At 46.1% G+C, this 25,449-nt stretch overlaps 1 long non-coding RNA gene and 1 pseudogene across 2 annotated transcripts in view; both read left to right on the top strand.

Annotated features, from left to right (window-relative positions):
* LOC311120293 (alpha-2-macroglobulin-like) overlaps positions 1-7,815 on the top strand; it is a 41,259-nt pseudogene extending 33,444 nt beyond the window's left edge. Inside the window, exons 18-25 of the transcript in view lie at positions 4,289-4,451; positions 4,762-4,952; positions 5,238-5,453; positions 5,935-6,059; positions 6,497-6,587; positions 7,151-7,219; positions 7,383-7,491; positions 7,605-7,815. The product of the transcript in view is annotated as an alpha-2-macroglobulin-like (transcript). The remainder of the gene's footprint in view (positions 1-4,288; positions 4,452-4,761; positions 4,953-5,237; positions 5,454-5,934; positions 6,060-6,496; positions 6,588-7,150; positions 7,220-7,382; positions 7,492-7,604) is intronic.
* Positions 7,816-19,207: 11,392 nt separating this feature from the next.
* LOC311120295 lies at positions 19,208-20,772 on the top strand. Its single transcript, XR_014612144.1, has 3 exons — positions 19,208-19,329; positions 20,308-20,398; positions 20,710-20,772. It is a non-coding gene; the product is annotated as an uncharacterized lncRNA (long non-coding RNA).
* The last annotated feature ends 4,677 nt before the right edge of the window (positions 20,773-25,449 follow it).

A 25,449-nucleotide genomic window follows, 5' to 3' on the forward strand; every position in this document is an offset into this window, starting at 1 on the left:
TGCAAAATCTGGACCCCTACAAATCATCTGGGCTAGACAATCTGGACCCTTTCTTTCTAAAACTAGCCGCCGAAATTGTCGCAACCCCTATTACTAGCCTGTTCAACCTCTCTTTCGTAACGTCTTTGATCCCCAGAGATTGGAAAGCTGCCGCGGTCATCCCCCTCTTCAAAGGGGGTGACACTCTAGATCCAAACTGTTACAGACCTATATCCATCCTGCCCTGCCTTTCGAAAGTTTTTGAAAGCCAAGTTAACAAACAGATCACCGACCATTTCGAATCCCACCGTACCTTCTCCGCTATGCAATCCGGTTTCCGAGCTGGTCATGGGTGCACTTCAGCCATGCTCAAGGTCCTAAATGATATTATAACCGCGATCGATAATAGACAGTACTGTGCAGCCGTCTTCATCGACCTGGCCAATTTCTCAAATGACTGCCTCGCCTGTGTCACACCCTGGCTCTGGGACTCATTATGTTGAGCCAGGGTGTGTTCATTCTATGTTTTCTGTTTCTATGTTGGTAGTTCTGTTGTGTTTATTTCTAGGTTGGTCTGTGTGACTCCCAATCAGAGGCAACGAGTGTCAGCTGTTTGCTGGTTGTCTCTGATTGGGAGCCATATTTAACTGTCTGTGTTTCACTTTGGGTTTGTGGGTTTTTGTTCCGTGTTCGGTCAGTGTTATCGTTGGACGTCACGAGTCGTTTCTTGTTTTGTATATTTAACTTTAACTAATTAAAGTCATGTTTGTTTCACACGCTGCGCCTTGGTCTCCCTCATTAGACGATCGTGACAGAAAAACCCACCATGCAACGACCAAGCAGCGTGTCCAGGGGCAGCCCTTGGGGTGGACATGGGAGGAAGCGCCGGGAAAGGCCCTGGCGAAAGAGGAGCAGCGTGTCCAGGAGCAGGCAGCCTGGACATGGGATGAGATATTGGACGGTAAAGGGTCCTGGACTTGGGGGGAAATCCTGGCCGGGATGGATCGCCGGCCATGGAGTGAGACAGTGGAGAGGCGCCGTAGAGAGGAGCTACGGCGTGATCAGGGTCGTCGTCGGACGGTCGTGAGGCAACCCCAGAAATTTTTTAGGGGGGGGCACACGGCATGGACGACGGGGCTGACGGAGGAGAAAAGGGGGCGGATCCAGAAGGCCACCAGGCCAGGGGTACACCGCCCTGTACGTCCTGTGCGGATGCCTCACACAGAGTGTGTGAGGGTAGGCATTCAGCCAGGACGGGTGGTGGCCGCTCTTCACTCCAGGCCTCCTATCCGTCTCCACAGCCCGGTTCGGCCTGTCCCTGCTCCACGCACCAAGCCTACGGTGTGCGTCGCCAGCCCGGTCCGGCCTGTCCCTGCTCCACGCACCAAGCCTACGGTGTGCGTCGCCAGCCCAGTCCGGCCTGTCACTGCTCCACGCACCAAGCCTACGGTGTGCGTCGTCAGCCCAGTCCGGCCTGTCCCTGCTCCACGCACCAAGCCTACGGTGTGCGTCGCCAGCCCAGTCCGGCCTGTCCCTGCTCCACGCACCAAGCCTACGGTGTGCGTCGCCAGCCCAGTCCGGCCTGTTCCTGCTCCACGCACCAAGCCTACGGTGTGCGTCGCCAGCCCAGTCCGGCCTGTCCCTGCTCCACGCACCAAGCCTACGGTGTGCGTCGCCAGCCCAGTCCGGCCTGTCCCTGCTCCACGCACCAAGCCTACGGTGTGCGTCGCCAGCCCAGTCCGGCCTGTCCCTGCTCCACGCACCAAGCCTACGGTGTGCGTCGACAGCCCTGCCCGGCCTGTCCCTGCTCCACGCACCAAGCCTACGGTGTGCGTCGACAGCCCAGCCCGGCCTGTCCCTGCTCCACGCACCAAGCCTACGGTGCGCGTCGCCAGCCCGACCCGGCCTGTTCCTGCCACTCGCACCAAACCTACGGTGCGCGTCGCCAGCCCGACCTGGCCTGTTCCTGCCACTCGCACCAAACCTACGGTGCGCGTCGCCAGCCCGGTCCGGCCTGTTCCTGCCACTCGCACCAAACCTACGGTGCGCGTCGCCAGCCCGACCCGGCCTGTTCCTGCCACTCGCACCAAACCTACGGTGCGCGTCGCCAGCCCGGTCCGGCCTGTTCCTGCCACTCGCACTAAGCCAGGGGTGCGAGAAGTCAGCCTGGTAAGGCCCATTCCTCCTCCACGCACCAAGCCAGGGGTGCGAGTCGTCAGCCTGGTAAGGCCCATTCCTCCTCCACGCACCAAGCCAGGGGTGCGCGTCGTCAGCCTGGTAAGGCCCGTTCCTCCTCCACGCACCAAGCCAGGGGTGCGAGTCGACAGCCTGGAAAGGACCGCTCCTGTTAAGTCCAGTCCTGCTCCAGCCGGCGGGGCCAGACTGGACCAGGGGCGCATTGGGGGGTGTATTAAAGGGTGGTGGTCAAGGCCGGAGCCAGAACCACCGCCGAGGAGGTATGCCCGCCCAGCCCTCCCCTGGTTTGTTTAGTTGAGGCGCGGTCGCAGTCCGCGCCTTTAGGGGGGGGTACTGTCACACCCTGGCTCTGGGACTCATTATGTTGAGCCAGGGTGTGTTCATTCTATGTTTTCTGTTTCTATGTTGGTAGTTCTGTTGTGTTTATTTCTAGGTTGGTCTGTGTGACTCCCAATCAGAGGCAACGAGTGTCAGCTGTTTGCTGGTTGTCTCTGATTGGGAGCCATATTTAACTGTCTGTGTTTCACTTTGGGTTTGTGGGTTTTTGTTCCGTGTTCGGTCAGTGTTATCGTTGGACGTCACGAGTCGTTTCTTGTTTTGTATATTTAACTTTAACTAATTAAAGTCATGTTTGTTTCACACGCTGCGCCTTGGTCTACTCCTTACCCAGACGGTCGTGACAGCCTGGTTCACCAATTACTTCTCAGATAGAGTTCAATGTGTCAAATCGGAGGGCCTGTTGTCTGGACCTATGACAGTCTCTATGGGGGTGCCACAGGGTTCAATTCTTGGGCCGACTCTTTTCTCTGTGTATATCAATGATGTCGCTCTTGCTGCTGGTGACTCTCAGATCCACCTCTACGCAGACGACACCATTTTGTATACATCTGGCCCTTCATTGGACACTGTGTTAACAAACCTCCAAAAGAGCTTCAATGCCATACAACACTCCTTCAGTAGCCTCCAACTGCTCTTAAACACTAGTAAAACTAAATGCATGCTCTTCAATCGAACGCTGCTGGCACCCGCCCACCCGACTAGAATCACTACTCTCGACGGGTCTGACCTAGAGTATGTGGACAACTACAAATACCTAGGTGTCTGGTTAGACTGTAAACTCTCCTTTCAGACTCACATTAAGAATCTCCAATCCAAAGTTAAATCTAGAATCGGTTTCCTATTTTGCAAAGAAACCTCCTTCACTCATGCTGCCAAACATGCCCTCGTAAAACTGACTATCCTACCGATCCTTGACTTCGGCGATGTCATTTACAAAATAGCCTCCAACACTCTACTCAGCAAATTGGATGTAGTCTATCACAGTGCCATCCATTTTGTCTCCAAAGCCCCATATACTACCCACCACTGTGACCTGTACGCTCTTGTTGGCTGGTCCTCACTACATATTCGTCGCCAAACCCACTGGCTCCAGGCCATCTATAAATCACTGCTAGGCAAATCCCCGCCTTATCTTAGCTCATTGGTCACCATAGCAACACCCACCCATAGTATGAGCTCCAGCAGGTATATCTCACTGGTCATCCCCAAAGCCAACACCTCCTTTGGCCGCCATTCATTCCAGTTCTCTGCTGCCAATGACTGGAACAAATTGCAAAAATCTCTGAAGCTGGAGACTCTTATCTCCCTCACTAACTTTAAGCATCAGTTGTCAGAGCACCTTACCGATCACTGCACCTGTACACAGCCCATCTGAAATTAGCCCACCCAACTACCTCATCCCCATATTGTTATTTATTTTGCTCATTTGCACCCCAGTATCTCTATTTGCACATCATCTCTTGCACATCTATCATTCCAGTGTTAATACTAATTGTAATTATTTTGCACTATGGCCTATTTATTGCCTTACCTCCATAACTTGCTACATTTGCACACACTGTATATATATTTTCTGTTGTATTTTTGACTTTATGTTTTGTTTTACCCCATATGTAACTCTGTGTTGTTGTTTTTATCGCACTGCTTTGCTTTATCTTGGCCAGGTCGCAGTTGTAAATGAGAACTTGTTCTCAACTGTCTTGCCTGGTTAAATAAAGGTAAAAAAAACAAAAACATGTCTCTTAACGTGTTGCTCTGTTATTCTGTGCTCCAGGATCCTGTTGTGTATGGCAGCTTGTCTTGCCTGAGGAACTCCACCAGTGATTTGTCCAACACCTACACTACTGCTCTAATGGCCTACACCTTTACCCTGCCAGGGAACATGGAGACCCGGGCACAGCTTCTGCAGCACCTGGACACGATCGCATTACAAGAGGGTGAGACATATCCTGGTCCAAGATCTGTTTGTGCTATCATGACTTAATAGAGTTAGTCAATGGAGTAATCCCAATAGTGCAAACCCTCCACCCGCCTGGCTCTCCAAATATGCTCAATCAAACACCCAAAGCATTTTATAGAACACAAATACAATTTGAACTCAGTTTTTGTCAAATAATTCATTGTGGGGGTCAGAGAAGAACTGTGTATCCTGTATAGTGATGAATAAGCTAGCCCTATTTTCTCTCTCTGTGTGTTTGTGTGTGTTTGTGTCTGTGTGTGTGTGCGCGCGCGCTCCTCGTCCCTCAGGGGGTCTCCTGCACTGGACTCAGACCTCCTCAGAGACCTCAGCCTCCCTGGCAGTGGAGATCAGCTCCTACGTTCTGCTGGCTTCCCTCAGTGCCTCCCCTCTGTCTACCACTGACCTGGGCTACGCCTCCCGCATCATCAGGTGGCTGGTGAGGCAGCAGAACGCCTACGGAGGCTTCTCCTCCACACAGGTATACTTCCAAAACACCTCTGGTCCGAAATGGCACCCTGTGCTGTGCACTAGTAATGAGGCATTATTACCTTGACTTTTACCAGATCACAGGCATGTGTGTGCTTCTTGTCATGTCAAGCCTGATGAGTCTAACTTCCACTGAAATGGAGCCTAGAAATCATAATGGATGGAAATGGGAAATAGTCACTCTATGAACTGACCAATGTAAAAATCGACCCTTTCTGTAAAATGTGATAGTTTCATTATTTTTGAACAGATTTGTCTGTGTTCTATTGGTGTTTAGGACACAGTGGTGGCCCTCCAGGCCCTAGCTCTCTACTCCGCCAGGGTGTTCAGTAGAGAGGGCACCAGCACAGTGACAGTACAGTCTCCCAGTGGGGGACAGCACCTTTTCGAAGTTAACCAAAACAACAAGCTTCTCTACCAGGAGAGGGCGATGCAGGACACAGAAGGGAAGTACAGTGTGGAAGTGAAGGGCAGTGCTTGTGCCTCAGTGCAGGTCAGTGAATACACATCTCTCCTCCCAATCCTATGTTGCCAAAATACGGTTTAATCTATCACTAAAGCTACAGTCTGGGAATGTTTTTTCTGCAAAACAGCAGCCCTGTGCCACTTGATTTGGTATACAACTGAGGCAGTGGAGGCTGCTGAGGGGAGGACGGCACATAATAATGGGTGGAACAGAGCAAATGGAATAGCATCAAACACATGGACACCATGTGTTTGATGTATTTGCTACCATTCCACTAATTCCGCTCCAGCCATTACCACGAGCCTGTCCTCCCCAATTAAGGTGCCACCAACCTCCTGTGAGCTGAGGGATGGGGCTGGGGAAATGTAACTCCTCAAGAACCATTGTTATATTATTCAAGACTCAATGGTTACAATTGAAGAATTGAAGTAACCATCATACAGATATCCAGAGCCCAGACTGTTGATTGAAGAAGCCTCTCCTGACTTTTTCTATTTTTCTTTCCCAGGTGGCGCTCCACTACAACATCCCTACTCCTACTGACAGCACAACGCTCAGCATCAAGGTGAAGCCAGAGGTCGACTGCAACAGCAACTCTTTGAGACCCAGAGTCACGCTAAAACTTCAATCTCAGTAAGAATGAATGGCCATTTGCATTCACAAAAGCATTCTTTGAATAGATTTATCAATAACACTCCAAAGTGTTATTATGGAGCATGTCTTCCAGAATGGACTTGACCCAAATTACTTGGTTTCCTATTGGAAAGGTTGGTGGCACCTTAATTGGCGAGAACGGGCTCGTGGTAATGGCTGGAGCGGAATAGGTGGAATTGTATCAAATACATCAAACACATGGTTTCCAGCTGTTTGATGCAATTCCATTCCAGCCATTATTATGAGCCGTCCTCCCCTCAGCAGCCTCTACTGGTTTCTACCTAGGCTTGGATCAGTAACAGTTTGAAAACATATCAGGCAACCTGGTCTTTTTATGGTTAAAATAATCAAATTAGTTTGGTTATTGTTTATCAAAATCAAACTTTGATATCACAGGCATCTCTTTGCTTTCACAGATATCATGGAAAGGAGCTGACCACCAATATGATTATAGTGGATTTGAAAATGCTGTCTGGTTTTGCCCCAGACCCAGAGTCTTTGGGGAGGGTGAGTTTTTTAAATAACATACGTTTATGGTGTTACCTGTGACCTTTCTCCATGTAGCTCTTGCCTCTCATCTGTGAACCTTTCTGATACTGACCTTTTTTGTCTATAGAATAACTATCTTCAAAGTAATGACTTGGTACGTCGGTTGTAAGATGAAAGCTTATTTTTAGTAATAATACTGGTTCACGTTACATTTTGCCACGTTAGATTCTAAAAAACAATAAAAGAAAGTTGCTAGGATAATCACTTGTCACTTGTACATAACTGGCGCGTTCCCATTTTTGTTACTTCCTGTCGCAAGGCATTCTGTTATTTGCAGTCAATAGCGTAATCCAATACTAACCAATACAACAGAAATATGTACATACTGTAGTTCATTCAATCTCCATCACGTGAATTCTAATACAATTACTATTGTACATACAATATGTAAATAACTGTAAAATAAAAATATATTTAGATACAGCTCAATAAATTAACAGTAAACATTAACTCTGTAACCCATTAAAGTTACAACATTGTCGATGCAATATGAATGATCAGTGAATGGCTTGTCTTCACAGCTGAGAGGTTCACTTCTAGTGGATCGTGTCGATACTAAAGATGACCATGTGTTAATGTACTTGAGAGAGGTGAGACCAAACCATCCATCAGTTTGAAACAGTGCACATAACACTCAATGTAATGGAATTAATTTGTGTGGAATGTCCTTCAATGTCAGCAAAGCTGAAATTACACTTCTGCTTGGAGGGTTTAAATACTTGTAACCAAAATGCTTTTTTTTTCTCCCAACAGTTACCGTCACTATTCCAACCTTTCAACCACACCCTGGACATCATACAGGAGCTCCCAGTACAGAATCTAAAGCCTGCGGTGGTCAAGATCTATGACTACTACCAGCCAAGTAAGTTTATATCTAACCTTCCCCAAGATGTAATTTCCCCTCTGCTTTTTAGTAACATTTAGTTAACTTGTGTTCATTTACTGAGACTTACCTGTATTTTTGGTTTTATTCAGGTGACCAGGCAGAGACAGAATATGTCTTCCCTTGCAAGTAGGGGTTACAAGCTGGTGAACTATCTGGAATTATTGGTAATTTTATATAGCTGGCCTGACCCATATACTATATGTGATATACATCATTTAGTTAACTGGGTCAATATTCCTTTATTCATTTTACCTAAATGCTGGCCAATTTGTTATTACAGAATTATTTACATGGCCCTATTCATTGTATTTGCCGCTCTGCAGATGTAAGAAGAAAATGACATTAACAGAGGTCACACATGCAACCCTTGAGGCATCTTTCAAGATCTCAAGTAAAGGATGTAACTTACTGGAATTAAAGTTTTTCATTAAAAATCTATTCTTGAGCATTTTTTCGTGTAGGTTTTGATGTCACACTATGGCAAGCAATGAGTTCAAAGGTTTAGGCTCAGGAGACAAGGGGAATATTGAAAGGCTTTATGTAAGACAGTAAGTCTCTTCCTGGGGAACTAGTACCCATGGATGTACCTGGCCTATCCAACAGGGGGTACTTGGGAAGACTTATGAGCTATATGTAATTGGGAGTCCAGTAAACATAAAAGATCTACAAATTGTTTTTGTTAAGTTCCAGAGAGCTGCAATGTGCTGTTAATCGGTGTTGCCAACTGTACAAAGGTGTGTAAATGTTATTTCTCAATTTTGCTCAAAGCTTTTGGTTCTCAGCTTTTTTCTTCCTCCATCTGTAATCATCATGGGCCCCTGTAGTAATAATCAAGGTGTGGTTCTCTTTTATTTCTCATCAGGGAATGGGATCCAGGAAATCCACTCACTCTAAATCCCATCAACAAATATCTTACAAGGGGATGCGTCCTGTCCTGATCATTCCCATAATGAGTCGTGGCTATAATCTCTATTATGAATATCTCCTAATAATTTATTGAGCTAATTGAGCATGGAAAGATGTAATCGAAAACATCTCACAAATCCATTTAGAGAAAGAGTAACAGAACAATCGAGATAACACAAACAGATACTATAGAGCCCTGTTGTTGACAACACAGCTCACTAAATATATTAACAAATATATCAAAACATATAATGAGAATTATGAACATATGAGTATGCTGTGAAAAACAGTACTTTTGAAGAGTAGCAAGACTCCTCATGACTTAACAATGGGAAATTAAAAACGTCCTTGTTATGGGTTAACAAGTGTACATGCTGATCTGATATCAAGAAAGAGTATTCAATCACACTCCACTTTAGATGTCAATAAAATACATCCTGTTTTTTGCTCAGAGAAGCTGCAACACAAGCCCGCTTGATTGGACAGTAGCTCTTTAAACCCCCTCCCCCCTCCCAACTCCTCTTATTTTTCCTTCTGCTCTCTTCATTTGTGCCCTGCCCAGCCTACAACAGTGATTCTCACATTTCTGGGCTCTTATATTGCCATATACTGTACATATTGCATTGCTGAAGCTAGAACGACGTGAACATCGAAGACAGCCCTGAAATACAGTCAACAGTGACAACGGTAAGATAAGACAAGATCAGGTGTGGCTTAAAGATGGCGGAATGAATACAGCTGTGCAGATCACGTCAAGATAAACACGTAATATTCAATATCTGTACGTTTGACTAAATATTAGCACTTAACTCCACATACTCGTGGGTAATACCCTTCAATATGGATAACAACACAAAACAAATTATAAGGCTAGTGACATTTATTGACCAATATCACCAAAACAATCAACACCCAAACATGACGGAGAGTAAACATGGAGAACCAATCCCCCCAAAAAAACGACAGTCCTCGACGGACACAGAAAATGGATCCTTTTCTCCATCCGGAATGGTAAGGGTGGAAACCAATCTGTTACAGTCGATAAATGATAAACTGGGCATACTTGATTTACACTACCAGTCAAAAGTTTGGACACACCTACTCATTCAAGGGTTTTACTTTATTTTTTAAATATTTATTACTTTGTAGAATAATAGTGAAGACATCAAAACTATGAAATAACACATGGAATCATGTAATAAACAAAAAAGTGTTAAACAAATCAAAATATATTTTATATTTGAGATTCTTCAAATAGCCACCCTTTGCCTTGATGAAAGCATTGCACACTCTTGGCATTCTATCAACCAGCTTCACCTGGAATGTTTTTCCAACAGTCTTGAAGGAGTTCCCACATATGCGGAGTACTTGTTGGCTGCTTTTCCTTCACTCTGCCGTCCGACTCATCCAAAACCATCTCAATTGGGTTGGGGTCGGGGGATTGTGGAGGCCAGGTCATCTGATGCAGCACTCCATCACTCTCCTTCTTGGTAAAATTGACCATACACAGCATGGAGGTGTGTTGGGTCATTGTCCTGTTGAAAAACAAATGATAGTCCCACTAAGCCCAAACCAGGTGGGAGGGCGTATCGCTGCAGAATGCTGTGGTAGCCATGCTGGTTAAGTGTGCCTTGAATTCTAAATAAATCACAGACAGTGTCACCAGCAAAGCACCCCCACACCATAACACCTCCTCCTCCATGCTTTATGGTGGGAAATACACATGCGGAGATCATCCGTTCACCCACACCGCGTTTCACAAAGAGACAGCGGTTGGAACCAAAAATCTCAAATTTGGACTCCAGACCAAAGGACACATTTCTACCATTCTAATGTCCATTGCTCGTATTTCTTGGCCCAAGCAAGTCTCTTCTTCTTATTGGTGTCGTTTAGTAGTGGTTTCTTTGCTGCAATTTGATCATGAAGACATGATTCACACAGTCTCCTCTGAACAGTTGATGTTGAGATGTGTCTGTTACTTGAAATCTTTGAAGCATTTATATGGGCTGCAATTTCTGAGGCAGGTAACTCTAATGAACTTATCCTCTGCAGCAGAGGTAAATCTGGGTCTTCCATTCTTGTGGTGGTCCTCATGAGAGCCAGTTTCATCATAGCGCTTGATGGTTTTTGCGACTGCACTTGAAGAAACTTTCAAAGTTCTTGAAATGTTCCGTATTGACTGACCATGTCTTAAAGTAATGATGGACTGTCATTTCTTTTTGCTCATTTGCCCCACACCCACCTTGTCACAACACAACTGATTGGCTCAAATGCATTAAGAAGGAAATAAATTCCACAAATTAACTTTTAAGAAGGCACATCTGTTAATTGAAATCCATTCCAGGTGACTACCTCTTGAAGCTAGTTGATAGAATGCCAATAATGTGCAAAGCTGTCATCAAGGCAAAGGGTGGCTATTTGAAGAATCTCAAATATAACATATATTTTGATTTGTTTAACACTTTTTTGGTTTCTACATGATTCCATATGTGTTATTTCATAGTTTTGATGTCTTCACTATTATTCTACAATGTAAAAAATAGTAAAAATAAAGACAAACCCTTGAATGAGGAGGTGTGTCCAAGTTTTTGGCTGGTAGTGTATATACACATATATTTTTTAAATATTATTTTCCACTAACCCTACCACCCCTCCCCTAATTGGAGTAAACTAATGAACAACAACACTTAGGCTTCTACTTCCAGATTATACATACTATATACATTTTACGGACACAATCTTTTTTACAAAAGTTATATTTTGTTTGTTTTTAGTCCTGTCTTTCTGATGTCCATCCAGTTTGATTTCTATTTGCCATATATTTCTAACTGTGCTGTTCCACAAAAGGTCTGAACCTATATACATTTTACGGACGCAGTATATTTTACAGGAGTTACCTAGTTGTTATTAACTATTTTGCAATCTATATGGCACATCTGTCAATTATTGGGTCCTTAAATGAAACTGGTATACTTTTCTATTCATCACAATTTTCTTTAACCAATTTTAGTCTTTAATGCAGGGCCGACAAACAAGTTCCTTGCCTCTTCCATTTTTGCGGTAATGCTGCAATTTGTTGGTTGTAATTTTGGGTAGAGCAGACATTTCCATATATTTGTGTTAGCTGCATGTGTGACATAACTCCACCAGTCCTATTTATGATATCATTTACAAAGATGATACCTTTTTTTAAATCATGTTTTTTTTTAAATCAATTACTATATTTGAGTTTAACCACAATATTTGTTGTATTATTTGTTCTGTCTTTTCTGGTGGATTATACTGAAATTGCAACCAACTTTCTATGGCTTGTTTTAAAAATAGCGATATTTTGGAGATTATTTCGTTTTCAAATAACTGAAAGTGAGAGGTTGTAATCTGAATAAATGGGGAAAAAAAGGCCAGTTGAAGTCAGAAGTTTACATACACCTTAGCCAAATACATTTAAACTCAGTTTTTCACAATTCCTGACATTTAATCCTAGTAAAAATTCCCTGTCTTAGGTCAGTTAGGATCACCACTTCATTTTAAGAATGTGAAATGTCAGAATAATAGTAGAGAGAATGATTTATTTCAGCTCTAATTTCTTTCATCACAAGTGGGTCAGAAGTTTACATACACTCAATTAGTATTTGTTAGCATTGCCTTTAAATTGTTTGACTTGGGTCAAACATTTTGGGTAGCCTTCCACAAGCTTCCCACAATAAGTTGGGTGAATTTTGGCCCATTCCTCCTGACAGAGCTGGTGTAACTGAGTCAGGTTTGTAGGCCTCCTTACTCGCACACGCTTTTTCAGTTCTGCCCACACATTTTCTATAGGATTGAGGTCAGGGCTTTGTGATGGCCACTCCAATACCTTGACTTTGTTGTCCTTAAGCCATTTTACCACAACTTTGGAAGTATGCTTGGGGTCATTGTCCATTTGGAAGACCCATTTGCGACCAAGCTTTAACTTCCTGACTGATGTCTTGAGATGTTGCTTCAATATATCCACATAATTTTCCTTCCTCATGATGCCATCTATTTTGTGAAGTGCACCAGTCCCTCCTGCAGCAGAGCACCCCCACAGCATGATGCTGCCACCCCGTGTTTCACGGTTGGGATGGTGTTCTTCAGCTTGCAAGCCCCCCCTTTTTCCTCCAAACATAACGATGGTCATTATGGCCAAACAGTTCTATTTTTGTTTCATCAGACCAGAGGACATTTCTCCAAAAAGTACAATCTTTGTCCCCATGTGCAGTTGCAAACCGTAGACTGGCTTTTTAATGGTGGTTTTGGAGCAGTGGCTTCTTCCTTGCTGATCGGACTTTCAGGTTATGTCGATATAGGACTCGTTTTACTGTGGATATAGATACTTTTGTACCTGTTTCCTTCAGCATCTTCACAAGGTCCTTTGCTGTTGTTCTGGGATTGATTTGCACTTTTCGCACCAAAGTACGTTCATCTCCAGGAGACAGAACGTGTCTCCTTCCTGAACGGTATGACGGCTGCGTGGTCCCATGCTGTTTATACTTGCGTACTATTGTTTGTACAGATGAACGTGGTACCTTCAGGTGTTTGGAAATTGCTCCCAAGGATGAACCAGACTTGTGGAGGTCTACAATTTGTTTTCTGAGGTCTTGGCTGATTTCTTTTGATTTTCCCATGATGTCAAGCAAAGAGGCACTGAGTTTGAAGGTAGGCCTTGAAATAAATCCACAGGTACACCTCCAATTGACTCAAATGGTGTCAATTCGCCTATCAGAAGCTTCTAAAGCCATGACATCATGTTCTGGAATTTTCCAAGCTGTTTAAAGGCACAGTCAACTTAGTGTATGTAAACTTCTGACCCACAGGAGTTGTGATACAGTGAATTATAAGTTAAATAATATGTATGTAAACAATTGTTGGAATTTGTGGAGTGGTTGAAAAACGAGTTTTAATGACTCCAACCCAAGTGTATTGTCACGCCCTGGCTCTGGGGACACTTGTATGTTGAGCCAGGGTGTGCATTTCTTTTGTTTATTTAGTATGTGTATTTCTATGTTGGCCTGAGTGGCTCCCAATCAGAGGCAACGAGTGTCAGCTGTCGTTGGTTGTCTCTGATTGGGAGCCATATTTAAACTGTCTGTTTCCCGTTTGTGGGATCTTGTTTCAAGTCTGTTTATGTTAGACCGTGAACTGTCACGTATCGTTTGTTGTTTTGATCGTGTCTCTATTAAAGAGTATGTTTGCCTGCAACGCTGCGCCTTGGTCCTCTATGTATGACGATCGTGACAGAAGATCCCACCTCGACTGGATCAAGCAGCGTGACGAGGAGAGAGGATGGACTTGGGAGGAGATGAGTGCAAGTCTGGCAAGAGGGATGGAGGCCTTGGCCACGGGTAGGAGTGAAGCCCATAACATTTTTAGGGGGGGGCTAACGCCGTGGACGACGGGGCAGCAGGAGGCCGCCAGGTTACGGGAGTCACTGGTCACCAGGGGGAAGGAGGATGTAGAGGCACGGCGAGAGGTACTGGCGTGTGTTGCCAGTCCGGTCCGGCCTGTTCCTGATCCCCACGTAGGGCCAGTGGTGTGTGTTCCCAGTACGGTCCGGCCTGTTCCTGCCACGCGCACCGAGTCAGTGGTGCGCTTCGTCAGCCCGGCACGGCCCGCTCCTGCTCCCCGCACCAAGTCAGTGGTGCGTTTCGTCAGCCCGGCGCGGCCCGTTCCTGCTCCCCGCACCAAGTCAGTGGTGCGCTTCGTCAGCCCGGTCCGGCCCGCTCCTGCTCCCCGCACCAATTCAGTGGTGCGCTTCGTCAGCCCGGCACGGCCCGCTCCTGCTCCCCGCACCAAGTCAGTGGTGCGTTTCGTCAGCCCGGCGCGGCCCGTTCCTGCTCCCCGCACCAAGTCAGTGGTGCGCTTCGTCAGCCCGGTCCAGCCCACTCCTGCTCCCCGCACCAAGTCAGTGGTGCGTTTCGTCAGCCCGGCGCGGCCCGCTCCTGCTCCCCACACCAAGTCAGTGGTGCGCTTCGTCAGCCCGGCACGGCCCTTCCTGCTCCCCGCACCAAGTCAGTGGTGCGCTTCGTCAGCCCGGTCCGGCCCGTTCCTGCTCCCCGCACCAAGTCAGTGGTGCGTTTCGTCAGCCCGGCGCGGCCCGCTCCTGCTCCCCACACCAAGCCAGTGGTGTGCGTCGTCAGTCCGGCACGGCCCGTGCCTGTTCCACCGGTGGCTGGTCCGGCACCGGTCAGATGCTTCACGCCAGAGCTAGAGCAATCCGCTCCACCAGTGTGCAGTCCAGCTCCGGCCAGCGGGGCCAGACCGGACCAGGGGTACTTTGGGGGGTTGGAGAGGGAGCGGGGTTCAGGCCCGGAGCCGGATCCGCCGCCGAAGCGGAGTGCCCACCCGGTCCCTCCCCTGTGGTGTTTGGTGGGCGCGGTCGGAGTCCGTGCCTTTAGGGGGGGGTACTGTCATGCCCTGGCTCTGGGGACACTTGTATGTTGAGCCAGGGTGTGCATTTCTTTTGTTTATTTAGTATGTGTATTTCTATGTTGGCCTGAGTGGCTCCCAATCAGAGGCAACGAGTGTCAGCTGTCGTTGGTTGTCTCTGATTGGGAGCCATATTTAAACTGTCTGTTTCCCGTTTGTGGGATCTTGTTTCAAGTCTGTTTATGTTAGACCGTGAACTGTCACGTATCGTTTGTTGTTTTGATCGTGTCTCTATTAAAGAGTATGTTTGCCTGCAACGCTGCGCCTTGGTCCTCTATGTATGACGATCGTGACAGAAGATCCCACCTCGACTGGATCAAGCAGCGTGACGAGGAGAGAGGATGGACTTGGGAGGAGATGAGTGCAAGTCTGGCAAGAGGGATGGAGGCCTTGGCCACGGGTAGGAGTGAAGCCCATAACATTTTTAGGGGGGGGCTAACGCCGTGGACGACGGGGCAGCAGGAGGCCGCCAGGTTACGGGAGTCACTGGTCACCAGGGGGAAGGAGGATGTAGAGGCACGGCGAGAGGTACTGGCGTGTGTTGCCAGTCCGGTCCGGCCTGTTCCTGATCCCCACGTAGGGCCAGTGGTGTGTGTTCCCAGTACGGTCCGGCCTGTTCCTGCCACGCGCACCGAGTCAGTGGTGCGCTTCGTCAGCCCGGCACGGCCCGCTCCTGCTCCCCGCACCAAGTCAGTGGTGCGTTTCGTCAGCCCGGCGCGGCCCGTTCCTGCTCCCCGCACCAAGTCAGTGGTGCGCTTCGTCAGCCCGGTCCGGCCCGCTCCTGCTCCCCGCACCAATTCAGTGGTGCGCTTCGTCAGCCCGGCACGGCCCGCTCCTGCTCCCCGCACCAAGTCAGTGGTGCGTTTCGTCAGCCCGGCGCGGCCCGTTCCTGCTCCCCGCACCAAGTCAGTGGTGCGCTTCGTCAGCCCGGTCCAGCCCACTCCTGCTCCCCGCACCAAGTCAGTGGTGCGTTTCGTCAGCCCGGCGCGGCCCGCTCCTGCTCCCCACACCAAGTCAGTGGTGCGCTTCGTCAGCCCGGCACGGCCCTTCCTGCTCCCCGCACCAAGTCAGTGGTGCGCTTCGTCAGCCCGGTCCGGCCCGTTCCTGCTCCCCGCACCAAGTCAGTGGTGCGTTTCGTCAGCCCGGCGCGGCCCGCTCCTGCTCCCCACACCAAGCCAGTGGTGTGCGTCGTCAGTCCGGCACGGCCCGTGCCTGTTCCACCGGTGGCTGGTCCGGCACCGGTCAGATGCTTCACGCCAGAGCTAGAGCAATCCGCTCCACCAGTGTGCAGTCCAGCTCCGGCCAGCGGGGCCAGACCGGACCAGGGGTACTTTGGGGGGTTGGAGAGGGAGCGGGGTTCAGGCCCGGAGCCGGATCCGCCGCCGAAGCGGAGTGCCCACCCGGTCCCTCCCCTGTGGTGTTTGGTGGGCGCGGTCGGAGTCCGTGCCTTTAGGGGGGGGTACTGTCATGCCCTGGCTCTGGGGACACTTGTATGTTGAGCCAGGGTGTGCATTTCTTTTGTTTATTTAGTATGTGTATTTCTATGTTGGCCTGAGTGGCTCCCAATCAGAGGCAACGAGTGTCAGCTGTCGTTGGTTGTCTCTGATTGGGAGCCATATTTAAACTGTCTGTTTCCCGTTTGTGGGATCTTGTTTCAAGTCTGTTTATGTTAGACCGTGAACTGTCACGTATCGTTTGTTGTTTTGATCGTGTCTCTATTAAAGAGTATGTTTGCCTGCAACGCTGCGCCTTGGTCCTCTATGTATGACGATCGTGACATGTATGTAAACTTCCGACTTCAACTGTAAGTATAACTTTTGTATGACTGACGCCTTTAGTGAGAGGTCTAATGCTTTAATATTTAATAATTTCTACCCTCTGAATTCATAATCATTATATAATTAGCCGTTTTTCATTTTGTCTGGCTTGCCATTCCAAATAAAATGGAATGTTTTTTGCTCATATAATTTAAAAAACAGGTCGCTAGGTGTAGGCAAGACCATAAGCAAATAGGTAAATTAGGATGTGACTAAAGAGTTAATCAGGGTGATTTTTCCACAAATAGACAGGTATTTTCCTTTCCATGGTAGCAAGATCTTATCTATTTTTGCTACCTTTCTATTAAAATGTATTGGATTGAGATAATTTCTTTCTTTCGGGATATGTATACCGAGTATGTCCACATCACCGTCAGACTATTTTATTGGTAAACTACACGATAATGTAAAAGTTGTATTTCTTTGATATCCAATACGTAATATAGTACACTTATCATAATTTGGTTGTAATCCAGAGAGGTTTGTGCTGTCTTGCCTTGATTGACCCTACCTGGGCAATGGAGCCAATGGAGTAATCACAAAAGTGCAAACCCTCCGCACGTCTGGCACTCTAGATAGTCTCAATTAAATTAGTAATTCAAAGAACTCCGGTGTCTGTCAAAATTAATTGGGGAGATCAGAGAATAACTTTGTATTCTGTATAATGATGAATAAACTAGTCCTCTCTCTCTCTCTCTCTCTCTCTCTCTCTCTCTCTCTCTGTGTATGTGTGTGTTCCTCATCCCTCAGGGGGTCTCCTGCACTGGACTCAGACCTCCTCAGAGACCTCAGCCTCCCTGGCAGTGGAGATCAGCTCCTACGTTCTGCTGGCTTTCCTCAGTGCCTCCCCTCTGTCTACCACTGACCTGGGCTACGTCTCCCACATCGTCAGGTGGCTGGTGAGGCAGCAGAACGCCTACGGAGGCTTCTCCTCCGCACAGGTATACTTCCAAAACACCTCTGGTCCGAAATGGCACCCTGTGCTGTGCACTAGTAATGAGGCATTATTACCTTGACTTCACCACAGGCATGTATGTGTTTCTTGTCATGTCAAGCCTGGCAAAACTAACTTCCACTGAAATGGAGGCAAGAAATCATAATGAATAGAAATGGGAAATAGTCACTCTAGGAGCTGACCAATATAAAAATCTACACTTTCTGTAAAATGGGGTATTCTCTTTAATTTTGAACAGATTTTTCTGTGGTCTGTTGGTGTTTGTGTTTAGGACACAGTGGTGGCCCTCCAGGCCCTAGCTCTTGAGGGAGATTTTTTAGTGATGAGATACAACTGATTTATTCACGAACATATAGTTAGAATTCTCTGTTGCTAGGTAAGAACTTAATTGGGTCATTTCACTGTGTTTGTGTGTCTGTGAAGTGGGAATCTGACCTAGGGTCGAATTGCTCGCTCTTACCTAAACCCATGGCTGTCCTACGTTATCAGAGACTGAAACCAGACTGTGGCCTTTTGCCTCTCTCGTCAAACAAAGTGTAAAGAGCGGTGCCAGGGTTGAACAGAGAGCAGGCTAAACCTTTGTCTCTCCTTGGCTATCTTCTTGATTGATTACAGCATGATGGGGTGGGGTTTGTGTATGTTTGAAAGATGAAGTGTGAACCTGTCATGTCCAACAATCAGTCTTCAGGTCAAGCCCGGGAGAGCCGGGGTTGAACAGTTTAAACTGAACATGAGTGTTTTTGCATGACAAGGGCGTGATTGATTGTAATAATATTGTTTCTAAACAATATAGTCCCCTGTAGCTCAGTTGGTAGAGCATGGCGCTTGCAACACCAGGGTTGTGGGTTCGTTTCCCACGGAGGGCCAGTATGAAAAATTTATGCACTAACTGTAAGTCGCTCTGGATAGGAGCGTCTGCTAAATGACTAAATTGTAAACTGAATGACAGTCGAATTTAGCTGTCATCATAGACAAAGGAAGTGGGCGGAGCGATAGAGAGCGGGAAACTGAAGAGGGAGGGATTTTAAGATAGGATGTGTGTGAATGAGACTATATAGAGGGGAAGCAGAGAGAGAGAAGAAAGGCTACTCTGCAGACCAGCACGGCTTTGTTGAATTGTAATAAAGTCAAATCTAGATTCTACAAAAACTCTGGAAGAACTTTGATTTTTAATAAAGTATAGTGATTATTTTCCACATCACTCTCTACTCCACCAGGGTGTTCAGTAGAGAGGGCACCAGCACAGTGACAGTACGGACAGCACCTCTTCAATGTGAACCAAAACAACAAGCTTCTCTACCAGGAGAGGGCGGTGCAGGACACAGAAGGAAAGTACAACGTGGAAGTGAAGGGCAGTGCTTGTGCCTCAGTGCAGGTCAGTGAAGACACTCCTCACAATCCTATGTTGCAAGATCTGATTTATACATTACTGTGAAGTTCAAACATTTAAGAAGCTTCGTCTGGCTTGATATCTAGTTTATGAAATGTTTCTTTTTTTCTATCTTTTAAAATGTAGATTTTTAGACCACATTGTTTCCCTGACTTCTTCTTCCCTCTTTCCCAGATGGCGCTCCACTACAACATCCCTACTCCTACTGACAGCACAACGCTCAGCATCAAGGTGAAGCCAGAGGTCGACTGCAACAGCAACTCTTTGAGACCCAGAGTCACACTGAAACTCCAGTCTCAGTAAGAATGAATAACACATTTGCATGCACAGCATTCTTTGAATCAGGTCATTGATAACATACAGTGTTATTTTTGAGCATGTCTTACAGAATATTTTTGACCGAATTTAATTGGTGTTATTATACCTACAGTGCCCTCTGTAATTATTGGGACAAATAAGCATTTTTTCTTATTTTGGCTCTATACTCCAAAAGTCTGGATTTGAAATCAGGGTATTTACAGGTTAAATCAGGGTATTTACATCCATATCAGGTGAACCATTTAGAAATTACAGCACTTTTTGTACATAGTCCCCCTATTTTAGGGAACCAAAGGTATTAGGACAAATTCACTTATATGTGTATTAAAGTAGTAAAAAGTTAAGTACTTGGTCCCATATTCACTCTACAATTTCGTTGGATGCATTTTCTGTTTGTTTCAGATTATTTTGTGCCCAATAGAAATGAATGGTAACTAATGTATTGTGTCATTTTGGAGTCACTTTTATTGTAAATAAGAATATAATATGTTTCTAAACACTTCTATATTAATGTGGATGCTACCATGATTATGGATCATCCTGAATGAATTGTGAATAATGATGAGTGAGAAAGTTGCAGTTGCACAAATATCATACTCCCAAGATATGCTAACCTCTCACCATTACAATAACAGGGGAGGTTAGCATTTTTGGGGGGTATGATATTTTTGCGTCTAACTTTATAGATGAAAATACCCTCAAATTAAAGCTGACAGTCTGCACTTTAAACTCGTAGTCATTTTCTGATTTTAAAAAATGCTTCACTGTCCCAATAATTACAGAGGGCACTGTATGTATAAGTTATATCATTTCTAGTTTGTACCTATGTAGCAGTAACAGTAAGAAAACATATCACATATCAAGCAACCTGGTCTTTTTATTGGTAAAATAAATTCATTCATTTGATTATTACAAGCACATATCAGACTTTGATATCAGGCATCTCTTTGCTTTCACAGATATCATGGAAAGGAGCTGACCACCAATATGATTATAGTGGATTTGAAAATGTTGTCTGGGTTTGCCCCAGACCCAGAGTCTTTGGGGAGGGTGAGTTTTTGTCATAACATACTTTTATGGTGTTACCTGTGGCCTTTTTCCATGTATAGTATAATATTATTATTATTATAATAATAATAATAATTATTATTATTATTATTATTATTTTTAATTATTATTATATATTATTATTATAATTATAATAATAATAATTATTATTATTTTTAATTATTATATATTATTATTATTATTATTATATTATTATTATATAGTAGCTCTTGCCTCTTTCACCTGTGAACCTTTTTGAAACTGAACTTTGCTGTCAATGCAAGATTAATAACATGTATGGCTTGTCTTCCAAGCTGAGGAGTTCACTTCAAGTGAATCGTGTTGATACTAAAGATGACCATGTGTTAATGTACTTGACAGAGGTGAGACCAAAACCAAATCATACATTCTATCAACTCTTATGGCAACATATGTCCATTGGTTTGTCCAAATTGCTCAAGATCAGTAAATTTGGTTAGGAATCATTGATCGACAGCAATATTCAAACCTTTGATTTTCACATTTTAGACCACTCAGGAACACTCTCAACACCTCTTGGTAAGCAATTCTGGTCTTAGGCATAAACATTTGTTTAATTGTCCGTCTGAAAAACAGAACTCTATCCCAGGGTTAGGTTTTCAGAAGACTGAGGGGGGATTTCCTTTAACTGGGCTTTGCTCCTTTCATATTTATTTTGATCCTGACAAACTCCCCAGTCCCTGCCAATGACACGTACACACATAACATGATGCTGCCACCACAATACTGGAAAATACAGAGGGTTTCACTCTGTCTTGTGTTGTATTGGATTTGACCCAAACCTGTAGTATTTAATTTAGGCCACAAAGTTAATGTCTTGTTGCAAACATAATGGATGATTTGGAGTGGATTTTTTAACACAGGCTTCCTTCTTTTCACTTTGTCATACAGGACAGTAATGTGGCATGAATGCAATTTTGTTGATCCCTTCATATTTTCAAGTATTGTGGTGGCAGCATCATGTTATGGTTATGCTTGTCACCGGCAGGGACCGGGAGTTTTTTTAGGATGAAAATAAATATGGAAGGAGTAAAGCCCAGGTAAATAGGAAAACCCCCCTCAGTTTTCTGAAAACCTGTCCCTGAGATAGTTTTATTTTTATAAGGGACAATTACACAACTTGTAATGCCAAAAACACAACACAATGGCTTTCCAATAGGTGTGAAGTGTTCCTGAATGGGTTTGAATATTGCTGCCCATCAGTGATTCCCAACCAACTTTACTGCGCTTGAGACATTTTGACAAAAACAATGGATATATACTTCCCTAAGAGTTCAAAATTATTCATAGCTGTAATGGCTGCCAAAGGTGCTTCCACCAATTATTAACTCTGTGAAGACATACGCAATCAATACATCATCATTTTGTATTTCTTTGCAATTTGGAAAATGTTTTATAATTTTCTTTCACTTTGGAAATGGTCAAAAAGAAACAAAAAGAGCTTCTTAGAAAATAGCAGTTTCTCAAGCAAGAAAATACAGAGCAAGAAAAATAATAAGTAAAGCTGCAGAACAAGAAAAGTTTCATGTATTAGTTTTGTTTTAGTGTATGTGTTCTCTCTCTCTCTCTTCGAAAATTTGGCAAGGATAGGAAAAAAATCTAATTGAATCACTTTTTAGTTTTAATTTTAAGGCAGCAAAACTTGAAGAATGTGCAAGACTTTCACTAGCGACTGTATATATATTTTGACGTACTTGCAGTGACATACAGTGCATTCGGGAAAAAAATGTATGCACTCACTAACTGTAAGTCGCTCTGGATAAGAGCGTCTGCTAAATGACTAAAATGTAAAAATGTATTCAGACCCCTTGACTTTTTCCACATTTTGTTACGTTACAGCCTTATTCTAAAATTGATTAAATAGTTTTCTACACATAATAGCCCATAATAACAAAGCAAAAACAGGTTTTTATAACATTTTGCTAATTTATTAAAAATAAAAAAACAGAAATACCATATTTACATAAGTATTCAGACTCTTTGCTATGAGACTCGAAATTGAGCATTATGACCATCCTGTGTCACTTTACTTGGACTAAGAAAATACACTTTATCAAGAAGCCTTATGACCATCATAATCACATAAGCCAGATAGGCCTATCACGTACATGCCCTTATATCAGTCAAAAAGAGGGTGTCTTGCTCCTGAAATCTACTCCTGCATTCATCCCAGTTATCGGCAACATCAGCAACAGAGCAATTACAAATACAATAATATGGTCAATTATAATGTATATAGTATATAACATAAACATACTGTTGACATGGAGGCTATAGTGTAACGGAAGGTTTTGCCATGTGTGGTAGGTTTTGTGGGTTTTGACACTCTTATGTAGGTGTCATAACCAGCCATAAAATAACACAATATATGTCACAACAGGTCTAAATATGTGTCATGACAGTGTTATGACCATATTATAACAGGTTATGACAATTTATCTCAGCTGTTCTGACATATTATGACATGGTTATGACTGTTACTTGACACGCTGGGTGTCAAGTAGAGTGTTACCGAAACGGAAACTTCTGCTTAGAGCATTTAAATAATTGTGACCAATATGTTTTTTATTTTTTATCTCCCAATAGTTACGATCACTATTTCTGGAATTAAAGTTTTCCATTATAACCCTATTCTTGAGCATTTTTTCCAGAAAGTTTTGTCACACTGTGGCAAGCAATGAGTTCCAAGGTTTAGGCTAAGGAGACGAGGTGAATATTGAAAGGCTTTATGTAAGACAGTGGGTCTCATCCTGGGGAACTAATACCCGTAGGGATACCTGGCCTATCCAACAGGGGGTACTTGTGTCACGCCCTGACATTGAGATCTCTAGTTGGGTTGGTCAGGGTGTGAAATCTATTTGATATATTTCTATGTTGGCCGGGTGTGGTTCCCAATCAGAGGCAGCTGTCGGTCATTGTCTCTGATTGGGGATCATACTTAGGCAGCCATGTTGCCTACCTTAGTTGTGGGATCTTGTTTCTGTTTGGCTTGGTTGATGTTTAGCCTCTTGAACTTCACGTTCTGTTGGATTTTGCTATTTTGTCGATGTTTATTAAAATAAATGACTATGTACGCATACCACGCTGCACCTTGGTCCGATCCTTTACACAACGAACGTGACAGAAGATCCCAACCACAGGAGGAGCAGACATCATGGACATGGGAGGAGATATTAGACGGAAAAGGATCATGGACGTGGGAAGAGATCCAGGCAGGTATGGATCACCTTCCTTGGGAGCAGACGGAGGCAGCGAGGGAGAAAAAACGGCGACTCAAAAGGTCCTGATCACGAAGGAAGCCCGAGAGGCAGCCCCAATAATTTTTTTGGGTTAACACATTTTTTTTTTGCCCTGAAAGGGCTGACTGTGAAGGAGGAGAGAGCTAGAGAGGAGGCCACTCTGAAGATGGAGGCCCTCCAAGCAGCTAAAGACCTGCAGCTCAGCACTCTGAGGGAGCAGGAGCTCTCCCTTCAGAAGGAGGCGCTGCAGGAGGCCCACAGGGAGAAGGAGTCCGTGGATGTACTGAGAGAGGAGCTGGCTAGGCAACAGGAGGAGCTGAGAGAGGAGTTAACCCTACAGCAGCAGAGAACGCAGTCCTTAGAGCAGAGGCTGGCGGAGCCAGGTTTCAGAGTAGAGCCAACTCCCCGCATTCACGTTAAGGAGCGTAGGACCGTTCAGGCACCCTGTTATGCTGTGATATGCACTGTATCTCCAGTGCGCATTCATAGCCCGGTGCGCTTGGTGCCCGCGTCCCGCTCTTGCCGGGCTAAAGTGAGCGTTCAGCCAGGACGGGTCGTGCCTGCTCCTCGCACCAAACCAGTGGTTTGTGTCTCCAATCCAGTACGGCCCGTGCCTGCTCCTCGCACCAAACCAGTGGTGCGTGTCTCCAGCCCGGTACGGCCCGTTCCTGCTCCTCGCACCAAACCAGTGGTGAGTGTATCCAGTCCGGTACGGCCCGTTCCTGCTCCTCGCACCAAACCAGTGGTGCGTGTTTCCAGTCCGGTACGGCCAGTTCCTGCTCCTCGCACCAAACCAGTGGTGTGTGTATACAGTCCGGTACGGCCCGTTCCTGCTCCTCGCACCAAACCAGTGGTGCGTGTTTCCAGTCCGGTACGGCCCGTTCCTGCTCCTCGCACCAAACCAGTGGTGTGTGTATACAGTCCGGTACGGCCCGTTCCTGCTCCTCGCACCAAACCAGTGGTGCGTGTATCCAGTCCGGTACGGCCCGTTCCTGCTCCTCGCACCAAACCAGTGGTGTGTGTCCCCAGGCCGGTACGGCCCGTTCCAGCGCCACGCACCTGACCTCCAGCGACGGTCAGCTGCTCCACTCCAGTGGCCAGAGCAGTCCGCTCCACCGATGCCTAGTCCAGCTCCGGTCAGCTGCTCCACTCCAGTGCCAGAGCAGTCCGCTCCACCGGTGCCTAGTCCAGTTCCGGTCAGCTGCTTCACTCCAGTGCCAGAGCAGTCCGCTCCACCGGTGCCTAGTCCAGCTCCGGTTATCTGCTCCATACCAGAGCTGGGGCAGTCCACTTCACCGGTGCCCTGTCCGGGTCCGGTCGTCTACTCTTCCCCCATGCCGGAGCCATCCGCTCCACCGGGGTCCGAGCCGGAGCCAGACGTCAACCCCTCTCCAGGGTCGGGGTCTCCCACACCAGGGTCCAGACAGGACTTGGTGCATCGCGGGAGGACTGCTGGGCCGGGACCAGACGTCAGCCCCTCTCCAGGGTCGAGGGCTCCCACACCAGGGTCCAGACAGGGCTTGGTGCATTGGGGGAGGACTGAGAGGGGGAGCATCGCACCGGGGTCCAGACCGGACCGGGCGTGCAAAGGGGAGGCAGGATGGGAGAAGAGTTTACTGCCTTCGTCACGTCCGAAGCCGGAGCCGGAGCCGGAGCCGCCACCGAGGCTAGATGCCCACCCGGACCCTCCCCTAATGAGTCAGGTTTTTGCGCCCGGGGGGGGGGGGGGGGGGGGTACTCTCACGCCCTGACATTGAGATCTCTAGTTGGGTTGGT

Source organism: Coregonus lavaretus, assembly GCF_964263955.1.
Source record: "Coregonus lavaretus genome assembly, contig: HAP1_SCAFFOLD_1452, whole genome shotgun sequence".
Taxonomy (NCBI): domain Eukaryota; kingdom Metazoa; phylum Chordata; class Actinopteri; order Salmoniformes; family Salmonidae; genus Coregonus; species Coregonus lavaretus.